We start from the raw sequence: 14,269 nt of genomic DNA, 5'->3' as shown, positions 1-14,269 counted from the left end.
CATCAAAAGCCTGTTCAACTTCCCTCTAAGGATATATTTACCCACTGAGTTAAACAAGAAGAAGAAAATAATTTTCCTTTGTATTGACAACTTAAGGGGTTTTTAAATTCAGTTTGTGTATTTACTTTCCTAATGAAAAGTCTATTCTGCTTGATTTAAAAGGGCTAAGATTTTTAATATTGATAATTATCTGGAATCCAGAGGGATTTTTTATCACAAAATCAGGGTCTTTTTTATTACCCCTAGTAGAGCTGATCCACCTACTGTAAGTGTAAACAGACAAATTGGGATGGACACCCAGAAACGGACTAAATGGAGGAGGTCTTTTTGGTGACTGCCTTGCTCCCAAGTATTAATTTATTTCTGATGTTAAGTTTTAAGAGCAGACAAAGGTAGCATGTTTTTTCTGTAGGTCCAGGTTTAAATCTTCTCTGATCTTCTCATTCACTTGGTGCCTGTGCACCAGAGCCCCACAGGGCAGGGATGAGCAGGATTTCTCCCATCAAAACCAGGCAGCAAAGGTGAGGATACAAGAAAGGTTCCCAAAACAATCTGCTGAAGAACAGTCTTAAAGCTGTCACATCTACCTTATTACCTGAATTCATACAGATCTTACTTATTTTATATTCTTTATACTTTTGAAACTTTTCAAGTGGAACTTGCTGACTTTAAAATAAATATAACCAACAGCCCACCCTCGTCCCCCTTAATGAAAAGACAGCAACACAACAGCTTAGAATTTTACTTTTTTTTTAAAGCATTTCTGACTTCAGTGAGGGAAACCTTTTAACTTCACTTTGTTTCCTGGTCCCATTGAAAGAAAAGACAGAGGAAGTGAAGTATAAGTGATTCTGGCTCCCAGAGATGCTTTGTTTCTCTTCTGATAGAATCTGAAACTTCATGTAGGTGGTGGGTAGAGCCATCGTAACCTGCTTTCTTCTGACTGAATGAGGGAGGTCAATATATTATCGTATCAAGGAAGAAGAAATTACATGGGCATTCCCCCCAGACAATAAAGACAATTCTGACAGCATGATCAAAACAACTGGATAACTTTTTTCTTACAGACACACCAATGTTTAAATGACAGCTGAAAGCAGATGATGGACTAAACACATTATTCTCTGTTCCATGTACTTTTTTATAATAGAAGTATATCTTGAAGACTATATTCAAGTTGATCAAATAATAAGTCAATTTGTCAATAAAACAGATTAGGCAACCTGTCTGCTGAGATGATATCTGTCAAACAACATATTTTTGCTAACACAATCTGGAAGCCAATGCCTTCACAAAATACAATGTAAAAAAACCTCACAATGCCACTTTTTAAGTTTATTGAAACAGAGTTCTGCCTTGTTTCAGTTATAGGCATTTAGACTTTTTTTAAGTTTTAGTTGGTAGTTAACAAACCACAGTTTGGAAAAGACTAGAAACAAGTGTTAATGGCCTGGTGGGAACTGTCTGCTGCCAGCATGTGGATATATTCCAAAGTCTCTTGGCAATGTCCACTCTGTGGGCACAAGTCACTATCAGCAGGGTTGGTGCAGGGGTATTTCCATTTCCCCACTCACTGTTTTTTCTCCATCCCCCCACGTTTTTCCCTGCTGTTGCTCACTACTGTGACATGTTCAGCATCTGATGTGCCTTGTCACATCACAAGCGCTGTCACTGTGCTCGGCAGATTCAGGCGGGATGCTCTGACACGTTGTGTATGCTGAGGCAAAGAATCCCTGGGAGATGTTAGGCCCTGATCTGGGCTCAGCAGCATGGGGGGACCTCTCAGTTTGCCCTGCATGACAAAAAACACCACAAAAAGCACTAAAAAGGAAGCAGTGACACGAATGAGTGCACAGAGTGATCAAACACGGATAATGTGGTGATAAACCACATAAGGACACATTGATGAAAATATGTATTGATGACTCTGAAAGAGCTTGAGTTGTCCAATTTAAGGTAAAATCAATGCCTGGAAAAGGCTAGAAAACTTTCATTCTGAACATAGGGAAACACAGATTAACCAGTCTCAGATACTGGTGGGTCTGCCAGGTGAAGTTTGAACCAGCTGGTTTAGTTTGTGTGGTTTCTCCTGCTCCCTCCCTGTGTTAATGCCATGTCATCCTCAGGAAAATGGTGGTGGTTCAGAAACTCAGATTCTTTCCCAGCTGGGGGGAAACTTGTGATATGCATTAATAGGGTGAAAGTTCAAATAGAACTGTCTTGGGTATGATTCATATTTCATTGGGCTTTTTTTTAAACAGAACCTGGGAAGTATTTTTTTGCTCAACTATCTGATCCAAAGGCTGAGGAAAACTGAAGATACTCCAAAGTGTGAACAGGCTGTAACAGGAGGATCAACCATCATGGTGCCTGAAAACCAAGCAAACAAACAAAAAAAAAAGCTTGAATGCTGACAGAGGTTTAAGGACTTTCCCACCCAAGCTTTCCTCTACAGGCTCAGGCTGCTGATAAGAAATAATAAACTGATTTGCTATTGCTCTCAATACTGCATCAACACCTCGTGGGACAGAAGAGCTTCCATTCAGAAAAATCTTTCCAAAAACTCCAAATATGGAAAGTATATTCTGAAAGGTATAGATTGTTAAAAAATAATAAAACTCTGCGGAAAATGTTTAAAAGCAGCAGTGGAAAGAGATGGGTATTAGAAAAAAATGAAATCCAAAAATCCCTGTCAAAAAATTCCATCAAAACATTACTTTTTGTGGTGAAATTATTAAAGAAGTCCAAGATACTCCCATAAAGTCTACTGAGGAGCTCATTCAAGTTCTTGTAGTGGAAATGCCCATTTACAGAAGTGAATGGCACACCTGGTAGGAACCTCCATTTCCCATTCATTTCTCCAACCCTCTGAGTTTATGTGATCACATGGTGATGTCAGGAATGCTTAATTATCAGCCCAGCTCTACAAACCTTGAAGCACGAAATAGCCAGCAATCCACTCTCATTCTGAATACTTTGGCATGTCTCCATGTTGTAAGTAACCAGTGTTACCCCTAGCAATTTCTCTTTAAAGAAAAAACATGTGCAAAATGTCTTCATTCAGCCTAGTAGTATCATATGTCAATCAGATTCAGGATGCAGAACTGGCCAGCAATATCCTAAAAAAAAGAAATCATCTCTCTTGTTTGAATCAGTTTGAATTAACTTGACTCTGTCATGTTACTGGCAAGAATATTCTCTCTTGAGCATCTGATTTAATTTTTTCTCTTTCTCTCTCTCTGTTTTTTTTTTTTTTTTTTTTTGTTTTGGTTTTGGTTTTGGTTTTTTTTTTTTTTATTATTTGCTAGTTGGTTTTGGTCTTGGTCTTTGGGTTTGTCTGCAAGTTCCAAGGATCTGATTTAAGATTTACAAGACCAACCTAGCCTGCAGCTTTGGCAAGCAATTGAACATTGTCTACAGTGCACTGAGGCTTATTGACACCATTCAAAACCTCTGCAAGTTTGTAAACCAAGCAGTAGTTCATTCTACAGAAATAACAAAGGTCTGGTTTTGTGAATGTAAGCAAACAGAAATGACAGGCATTTATGATAACATGTATGACATGCATTGCTTATATTTAAGTGACATTAGGTGTTTGCTTTGTGTCTTAATGATGGCATTGAAACTTATCAAGCTAAAGCCAGAGAAAGACAACATTTATCTAAAATTCTATCAGATCCTCAGACGACTTCTTTTGAACAAAAAAAGTGGGGTGTTTTGGCCTTAGCATCCAGGTCTTCTTCTTCCCTGCTCCAAAAAGAAATGACACTGATTCTAACACGTGAGATATCCTGAATATCTACAGCACAGCATTGGTGTTATTATCTTGAGATTTCCCTGAAGAGTTACTCTGTTCCCAAATCCAGTTCTTTTACTTTTTCCTTATGTCCTAGATGACGTTATTAGGATCCACAGATGTACAGAGAATAACACCAATTTTACGGTGTTTCTTCCAGATTTGAGGAAAAGATACTGCTTTTCAGTAAGGCCCCACTAAGACACCTTTTTCCCAGTAGACCAGGAAGAGCCATTTGTAACCCACAGAGGGAAATGAATGCTGCTGTAGTTTACAAGAAATCAGTAAACAGTTCTTTTATTAGTATGCCTTCAGCCACCGTGATGCTTTCATAACCCTTAACATAAAATGTTTGTGTGGGCTGCTCAGAGACCCCGGGCCAACGTGTAAGTGGGGTGGCTGATATGTCATGGCACTGATGTGTCAGGAGTCGCCTCGCCTTGTAGCCACCATGTAAATGGGAGGGAAAGGCCAATGGCAGCACACACGGAGTGGTACAGCCCATGCAGATCTGTAAAATAAAATATCCCTGTGCTGTGAACAGGTCAGGTGTGTGTAGTGTCCCTAAACAGGCTGCTGCAAGGATGGTGGCATACTGACAGAAGCAAAGCTTCAAAAATTGGACTATCTGTGCAAACTGTGGTTCTCCTCATGCACTATTTATATTTATTCTCCAACTACATATTATTTGCCATTTTTCCTTCCTGGGGCCGTGGCTTAGCACAGAGACCCAGATGTACTGACTTCCACATAAATCTGAAGCCAGCATTTCCCTTGAAGCTCAGTGCTCCAACCATGTCTCATGGCCTCTGCTGTGACCCATGGTGACAGCCCCACCACTGAGGCAAATGTATTCCCTTCTTTTGGCAAATGTATTGCCTCTTTTTGACACACATGGCTGTTTTATTTGCATTCTTCTCAACTGTTTGCTGCCCTCAAATCTTTGGGAGGTCAGAGGGTAGGATAAGCATCATTTTGCTGATGAATTCATAGTGAATTTAAGATAAAATTTTTGGCTAATTTTAGGCATTCAAGTGGATAAGCCCCGAAGCTGTCTGTCAGTCAGAGCAGTTTAGGTCTGCCAAACCGCTTCCTTTGGTCTTCAGCTGCTGTCCCAAGCACCAAGCCTTTCCACCAGGCAGGTTAAGACCCAGATTCAGAAAATGGGGACTATACAACCAGTGGCAAATCCTACCTCTTCTGTCAAGAATAGCTCAGATAGGCAAAGAGTTCAGACACCTCTTTTTTTATTCTTACACCTGCTGAAAATCTTTTCTTCCTACAGCCGACCATGACCAAGCTCTGGAGTATGGGAGGCAGAGGTCTGGCACATAAATCCTTCTTTCACCCCTCAACTGGTAGCAGATCAACCCCACTGGCTTTTGGTGGCATTTCCAGGGGTGGGGGAACATTATTTATCTTCAAAAGGTGACAGTTATTGAATTTGCTGTACCTGGATGCTGAGCAACTCTTTTTAATCATTACCAAAAGATGACATCACTGAAACTTATTTTTGTATCATTATCCTCACCCAAGGTAAATACTGAATTTTACACCATTATGTCATGTAAATAATGTCACACCATTATGTGATGTAAATATGTCATCATAATTTGTCTTTATACATCATAAATATTTTATTATATGACATTATTCCACCTCCAGATATCTTTTTCCATATGAATAGTAATTACTCAAAGTATTTACTGTAATTATGTCACTTGATGAAATTACAGTAATTACATCGAAAAATGATAGCCCATGACTAATGAATTAAAATAGCATGGAATTCACATAAAAATTACATTTAAAATGTTAAGGATCTGAGGCAAACTTACAAAAGCAAGGAAATTCACAATTAAGAGTTTAATCTCTAATATCAGTGTGCTACAATTTTACCTTATATGGCAGAAGAAGGAAAGGAGGGGAAAAAACCCAAAAAGAATAGGAATAAAGTGCAAAAATGAACTGCTGCAAAGGATAACCTGTGCATTTTGTATAGCAAGATAGTGCTGTACAGCAGCATTCAAAGGTGTTTCATCAGGAACAAAAAGCAAAGGACTGAAGTCAGAGCTGAGGCGAGGAACTGTCACGTGGGGTGAAATTTCAACCCAAGGACCATCAGGGAACAAAATTTTTTGATAGGTCAGGATAAAATCACTGGAGGACTGCAGTGACAAACGTAGGAGCAGGGTGGCTGGCAGGTCCCAGGAACCTGTGTGTCTCCCAGCAGATACGGAGCTTTGATACCTAAGCTCACAGCTGTTGTAATGCCACTTCCTTCTGCAGCAAGTATTTTCACAAACCTTGGTACCCCAAGCAGCCACACAAGATGCTGCTCCGCACCCACACTGTGTCCTTGCTGCCACTTGCACCCCAGTGAGGCACAAGTCCCTCTGACAGAGAAGATTCACAACCAAATCTTTTGGATTCAGACCTTCATGACAAGTTGATTCTTCTTCTAATAATTTGTAATTCCATTTTAATTTTCTACATGAAAACAAATTATTCTGTGGTTAAATGCTGGTGGTAGCTGAGAAGCAAAGAGGAACCACTGATGCCAATTTTGCTTGTTCGTTTCCTGGCTCAGGAGTGAGCCATGAACCCACACACAAGAGGAATTCAGGGCTGGTCACCTCCTCCTTCCACAGCTGGTGCCCTTGTTGGTCCCAGTGAGGCACAGAACCACCATGGACTTCATTCGTTTTGAAGTTGCCCCAAGCTGCTTTCAAACCGAGGTGCCCAAATTGTATGTTTCACCAGGCCAGGAAACCCCACTGAACTGAACCATCACCGCACAGGAGAAGAAAACTTGGTTTAGATGAGTTACAAGACAGAGAGACAGACAGACAGACTGGGCGGGGGGGGGGTCAGAAAGACAGGGAGAGAAAAGGCAAGGATAAAAGGAAATAAGGCAAGGGAGAAAGCGAGAAAGAGAAATTCTGTTTCCAGTTAGAATACCCAGTAATAATTTAATATATGGTGCCATTTTAGAAAATGTGCTATTCATATTTATGAAAGGCTTAATAGATGCAGCTGCATCCTTTAACAAATTATTATAAGGCATGGTATGAAAGGCATTAGTAAGAAATGCTTAACAGATGATGCTGTGACAAGCTGTTACAACGCGTGTTATAAGACGTCAATATTATTAAATCTATGGGCTTGGTTAGCACATGAATATAAATAATTTTTATGCATGCTACAAATTGCCATGCTTTATTAATAATGAAGTGTTTATAAATGGAACCTTGCTGTAAAGCATTATTAAATGCAGCTACTCAGAGAACCTTGGAGTAATACTGTAGTAGAATTATCCTGCTGAGAAACAGACTAGAAAGGCTGCTTTATTTTACTGTCTGAGTCGACATGGGTTCAAACACACTGGGCTTTGATTCCTGAAAACCCATGTGGTAGGGGCCACCAGTAGTCACTGGTTGAAAGCTGCTGTTGTCACATTCTTTGTTACTCTGAAATCACTCTGGCCTCACTAACATGGGATTTACACCAATGTGAGCATGAGCGCCAGTGGAGTAACTCCTGATTAACCCTGCTGTAAGTGATACATGCTGTGGGCCACATTATTTTCCTTCCCAAGTGAGAGCTGGCTGAAAGGTAACTGTGTGTTGTAAGGCATTCTTCTGGGAAAAAAAAAAAAAAAAAAAAAAAAAAAAAGACAAAAATAAGAAAAGCAGCATGTAGATTTGAAAGGAACAATTCCCTGCATCTCAGATTCTGCCCTTCCAACAGATATCTCCCTAAAGGTTATTTCTGAATCAAAAAGAAGCATCTTTGCAGGGCTTTTTACTGCACAAAAAATTCACATTTTTCCAGAAGTTACCATGATTTAGTAACATGCAGGAGTGGCTTCATTCATCTGTTCTGAGCATCATGCAGGAAAGCACTGTTGGCTTTTATTCTTTTAACCATTTCACACCTTCATGATTGATGTTTAAGTCTCCAAAACCCCATGGAATGTACTGATGTAATTACAGAGAGAGCTACCATAGAACATATGCCTTGGCCTAGAGACATTGAAGCTCCTCTAATAAAATTACATACTGTGTGATGGCAAACAAAGTCTTTTGTTCTCTGTCACTTTTTTTTTTCCCAAAAGCATTTCAGTTAATGTTTAAAGGGGGGGGGGGGAGGGGAGGGAACGGGGCGGGAACAATGTTCATTCATCTACCTATTCTACCTTTTAAGGCTAACATTTTTTAAAATAGTTTTTCACAAACCCCAGGTTATTTTGATGATGTGACCTGAAATACAGTGAGAGGGCCACAAATGGACAGACATGAGGAGGTGTGTAAATGTCCGTAGCTGGGGGTTTCAGTGGAGGCAAAACCACTCAGCTCACCCAGTATCATGTACCATCTGGGAAAAAAAGGATATCTGAGCATCACTCAAGTCCTGATGCAGCAACTGGGAAATCCCTCTTCCCTTCCAGCTCTACTCCCTTTACGGCCAGCAGCCAGAGCAAGTCTCTTCACAAGGGACATAGACGATTTCATGCATCACCTCTGTTATCATCCAGGAATTGAAAAACAAAATATTACCTAACTTCACAAAGCTCATAAATGGTGCAGATGGTTTCATTCTAAGTTCTGGGCAAATGTTCAAATAGATTTTTTTTTCAAACAGATACATACTTATACTGACCAAAGCCTTAGCCTTCCTTTTTTTTTTCTTTTGCTCCAGTCTTTCATGGCACACACAGACTAATGTAAAACAAGCATGCTGAGGGACTTGTATTTATATCTTAGCCTTGATGTGATTGCAATCTTCTGTATCTTCATGCAATAGTTTCTGGTCTAGTTTACAGTCCCTCCTGTTATAATTCATCTCGTATCACTTATTTTCTTTGTTTCCCCGTTCTTCATCATTTATTTCTGAGCCAACTTTTTACTTATTCCATGACTCTTGCACCCGAAACATTATTATTAACCTTGGATGTGGAACTGTGTCCAAAATTTTCTCTGAAGTGTAAACAGCTCTGGCATTTCATTACAAAATTTTCCATTGTGTTCCAAAACACTCCTTACTATAAACTTCAAGGTCACTCCCATCTTCCCCCTGTGAGTGTTTCAGATCCAGGTGGAGCCTTCCCTGTCACACTGGAGCTGAGAGAGGGAGATGTTGAAACCACAGGAGTCAGCATTTCAGGAATCGCACACAGCTTTCCAGTTTGGCAGTGGGGCTTTGCTCGAGGAAATGTGGGATTTCCACATTGTGCTGCTGAATAGGAACAAAAAAAAAGGGCAAATGCCACTTGTGGGTCAGATGGCCCCCGCTTGTCCTTCCAGACTTTCCAAGAGCTACACAGGGTTCCCACACGAGTGTGAGGGATGAGCAGAGACAGAAAGGAGGAGCAAGTCCCACTAAATGCCTGGGCTGAAGCCAAATTGATGCAGTCCCAAGGTCCAAGGCTGAGGGCAGGATGTGGCATGGAGGGGAAAAGCCCTTCTGTGACCAGCCACATGCTGCTTGCTTGCCAGCCCCTACCTGCTCTCTGTCCCCACAGGTAAAACCACAGCAACAGCAAAGCAGTCTTTGGTGGTTTTGGTGCACCCCATGAGTTTTTTCCATGCATGAGTTGATTGATAGCCTTATTACTTAGCACGTCTCCATAGCTGCAGTAAGTGTAGCAATCAGCAAAACAGCAGACAACTGTATTAAGTACATCTGGGGAAAAGTGAAAATAACACCTGGCATTTAGCACAGTTCGTCGAAGGATCTCAAAATGCTCAGCAAACTTTAATAAAGACACATGATGCCCAGTGAGTCTGGAAATATTGTGACAGCCAGATCAAACCCAGCCAAAGTGATAAATCAAGGCACGCTGGAGCAGCACCAGTGCAGCAGAAGGGCTAATCACCCTGGAGAGTGCCCTGCTGGGGTGTCACCTCCACTCTCCCCTGCCATGAATCCTGGGAAAGCATCCGTCTGCCCAGCACTGCCCTCCAAAACCCCTGGGTGCTGGACCAGATTCGGTTGCCTTTGGTCCTCCCTACATCCCACAGGCGTTTACCAGGGAGCATCAGATACCCCCACACACCTCTCCTGCTGGCTCACCGCCTCCTGTGGCATGATGGATAGACTGGATCACAGGAAAGCAGGGCTGACAATGATCCTATTTAGCCTGTATTTACACACTCAGTTCATTCTGCATTTCTGTTTTATATGTTTCTCTATTGAGATGATGTGTGAATTCCTTGTACACTTTTTTTCCCCCGAGTCATGCAGCGAGTGTTTGTGCATCTGTATTGTGCTCTACTTTTCCTCATGTTCACAGATTTTTATTAAAATATTTCCATAAAACAGGTTGTTACAAAAATAAATGAACACATACAAATTAATACATAAAAACAGATGAGTTATATAGAATATTTACAAACAATGGGATAGAATTCAAAACTTCTCATAAACACAGCATACAAACAAGCATATACATACCCCGTGTTTACTATAATTTATTTTAAGAATTCCCTAGTAGTTCTGAGGTAGACTTAGGCTGACAGACAAGCTTTTCCTTCCTGTTGCAGACTGAGGGGAAATCAAAAAAGATCTCAGTTGAAAGCCAAATGAGAAAAGTCTTCTTTTGTGCCCAGTTTGTGCTTCCTCGGCCTGCAGAAATAATCACACACAGTGTAAAAATTGGGCTATAGAGCAGTGCTGACATGACCAAGCCTCAGTCTTCATGTGTGGTAAATGAAGCTCAGAGCTTTGAGTGCTCTGGCCAGAATTAGGCTGTAGGTAAGTGGGAGTTCCCTGGCTCCTGACTGCTGGGCTTGCAGCCCATCCGTTTGTTATCTAAAATATTGGAAAGAGATAAATATCTAGGTGAATAAGAAATGCCCACAGGACAGCATTCAGAGAGAAGGTATGCCACCAAGCTCTGCAAAGGGAGAAAAATCCAAAAAGTTAATGACTTTCCCAACCCTCAGTCCAAAATAAAAGTTAAACAAAATAATAATAAGAAGGGGTTTGCAGTGCAATTCTGGCTTTATTAAATCAGATCACTGAAGGCAGTGGAACCAACTGACTTACTGAATTCCCAGACAATTTATGTGAGCCAGTAGTTTGCCCCACAGCCCAGTGCTGAAGTGCCTTGGTGGTGCTGAGGGCTGGCAGGTGGCCAGGGACTGTGACATCTCATGGCTGAGACTTAATCTCATGTTTTCCCCATGGGCAGGGTCCAAGTTCAACCACTCTGCCAGCATTTCTGGGCTTCTCAGGTGTGAGGTGAGTAGTGTAATAGTGGAATAAAAGCCAGTACAGCCTGCCTGTGATATTGATACAAGCAAATATTGTCACTTTTTATCCTTGAGCTGCAGAGGCAAAACCAGATAGTTCATAATGATGGTCACCTGCCTCTGCAGCACAAGATCTCTTCCTGCACACTTTCACAAACGGGAGATTTATTAAAGCTAGGAAATCAGGGCTGACTTTTTCTCCATTTCCAAGAGGAGGTTGTTTTGTCAACGTTTTGCCAGAGTCTGGGAGTGTGAAATTGGCTGTTCATGTGCAGCCTGCATACGTACAGTAGTTTTAAAGTGAAGGCAATTAATTTTAGTTGTTGACTTAAACTGCTGTTGAAAGGTGCTTCATTTCCCAACTCATCCTCCTATAAATAGATTGAGGGTTACATGAAAGTCAAGTTGTGCTCGTTTGTCCTCCTCTTGATAGATTTACCATGGCTGCTTATCTATCAGCTCCCCCCTCCCTTAACAAAATTTGTTTCTCAAATTAATTTAGCTCACTCATTCTCATCACTCCACAGCCAAAAAATTGTCTCCTCTTTCCTACAAAAAAAAAAAAAAAAGTAAAAACAAAACAAACCACTTTGGAACCAATATATTTTCTGGAAGGGAGATTGAGCAATGTGTATCTTGAACTTATGATTGCGAGAGCTAAAGAAAACATGTCTTTTGGAGGGATAAACATTTGTGTTAGCAGTCTGGAAGGACTACCAGGGCTGGGGAGTGGCAGTTCCATCAATGCTTCCGGAAGCTGCATGTCCCCAGCAGCTGCATCGTAAATCCCTCTGCCTGTCCATCAGCTATTATTTGGTGATTTTTCTCATTATTGTTTATTCATGTATTGGCTGCATTTCTTTTTCTTGCTTTCTGTTATGACCCAAGAAGGCAACTATGAGATCTACAACAGCAAAGGACAATTTTGTTTCCTATGGAAGCTTATTTGCAAGAAGGAATATTACCATTGCAGAGGATATTTAAAGTGTTCAGCTTGAACATAAACACACACAGATTCGCACTAGACAAACAAAGTTCATTGATGCACCCTAGTGTGCCTGGAGAAGTTCAAGCTCCATCCTGTGGTTTAATGCAAATTAATCAGAGTGCTTGCCCATGGGCTACCTCATCCCTTCCCTGCACAACTGTTCCAGTCCCAGGACCCAGGCCATGAAACACACAGTAAATATCTAACATGAGGGTTTGGAGGACAGTCATATTTTCTGATGCTGATAAGGACATCTGGGTAAGTATGAATCACTGCTCTGAAGGCAACATTTGTATTTTCATGGAGTGCATATTTAAAGAAAAAGAATCCCTTGATCTAAAGATTCTGTGGTTGTCTTGCTGCCACTCACATGATCTCTGATCTGGAGCTGCAAAATTAATTTACTCTTCACCATGTAACATAGAGTTAAACAGAATTAGAAAAGACCTGTGTCTTATCTTTGGAGATGCCAAATCCTTCTCTGCTAACACTGCACTAAAGAGATCTTGACAAAAGGGCAGGAGAAACACAAGTACCTTAAATATAATAGTGTATAGCTGGAGATATCTAGGTATACTTATCTTTCAAAAAATGGTATTCTGTGTCGTAGGAATTTGTGTTTTTTCAAGGTGCTCAGAATGTTTTGATAACCCAAAATATGGACCAATGGTTTTTAATTTCTGGAAGGGCTGTGCCATACAATTCAGAGCTATCACACAGATGGGTTTCCCAGTCACACTTTGATTATTTATGGTGTTAAAATTGGAGGGTTTCATATGGCTGTCCCCCACCTTGTCCACAACTGTTGTTCCCACCACACTGCTGGCTGTTCTGAGGTCTAGGTTACAAAATTCAGATCTTGCTTAAATACTCTTGAAGACAATAAATAAAAGGTGTATAAGGCAGCATGGTTTTGGGCTATTCCTTTTCTTAAAATATTTAGATGGAACTAACAGGAGAATACTAAGCAGCTGATAAGTTAGTCAATGAACTGTGCACCCATATGTTCGTAATTTTGTGTTCCAGATGTAACATTAAACATTTGGTGGGAAGCTGCCCAACACAACTATCCATGAGATACAATGATGTCTTTACAGGAAAGTATTATACTTTAAATGGGCATTGGTTTTATCCTTTTGTTCTAAGTAGTGAAATAAGTCAAACATGTCAGGCAGCCACTACACAGCTAAAGATCCAGGTCAAAGCACAGATCCAAGTGGATGCTGAGTGTGACAACTGCTCTGTGAAAAAAGAAGTGGAAAGTCTGGTTTTTAAATAAGGTCCCTTCAAGATAATAAACAAATAAAACTACCATTTAGCTGTCACGTTGCATCATTTTATATCTCACCCAATGCTCCTTTAATTGCTGCCAATGATTCCACGCATGAATAGCATGGTGGGGCACATAAAATTGTTGAGGTGATAGGTCAGGTTACATCATTGCCACCGTAGGTTTTCAGGAGCTCTCAAACCCTGCTCAGCAGAAATGTGCATTTAAATAAGGCTTGCACTGAATTTCAGAAAAGCCTACTTAACTCTTGCTGGCTCAAAATTCACAGTACAAAAAATAGCATCAAAATTCACGAGGCATCTAAACTGATTTTGGTCACCTCCATGCTTTTCAGGGGTTTGGTATGCCAAGTTTCCCTACCCCTTCACTTCTGTGAGTTGGATATTTGATTATTCTGAAGTAACTACTGTTATTTCGCTCTACCTGGGTTTAGGATTTTTTTTTTAAGTTTTTTAATTCAGAAAGAAAACAAAACACAAGATGTTTGTCCCTTCTTCCTTTTTAAATTATCCTTGCAGTGATAAATTGAGATTCCCCATAGACCTGACATTTTGAAGTTGACCTCTAGCCTTCCCCAGCTTCTTTGCCTTGTGCAAAAGTGTGCGGTGACACCCAGCTTCCACCTTTTCCTGCTGGGCCATTGCTGCCTCTCCAGCACTTGGCTTTAATGGGATGGTGTTACTTTCCCTTTAAGCTTAGGCTGAACTCATTTCTTGCCCTGGGTTACCTCTGAGCTTCGATGCAAAGTTAATTGTTGGAGTGCTACAGTTTTACCTGTCGTGTTGAAGACTCTGTGAACAACTGGGATAACTCCAGAACTGAGATAATTCTATACTCTTTATTCCTTCAGTTTTCTTCTTTCTGACTGCAATACCTGACTATTTACAGACCTGAAGTGACAGGACAAGGGGAAATGGCTTCACACTGACAGAGACCGG

This window comes from Aphelocoma coerulescens, chromosome 1A (genome assembly GCF_041296385.1).
Source record: "Aphelocoma coerulescens isolate FSJ_1873_10779 chromosome 1A, UR_Acoe_1.0, whole genome shotgun sequence".
In the NCBI taxonomy this organism is placed as follows: Eukaryota; Metazoa; Chordata; class Aves; order Passeriformes; family Corvidae; genus Aphelocoma; species Aphelocoma coerulescens.
This window is presented reverse-complemented; position numbering follows the sequence as displayed.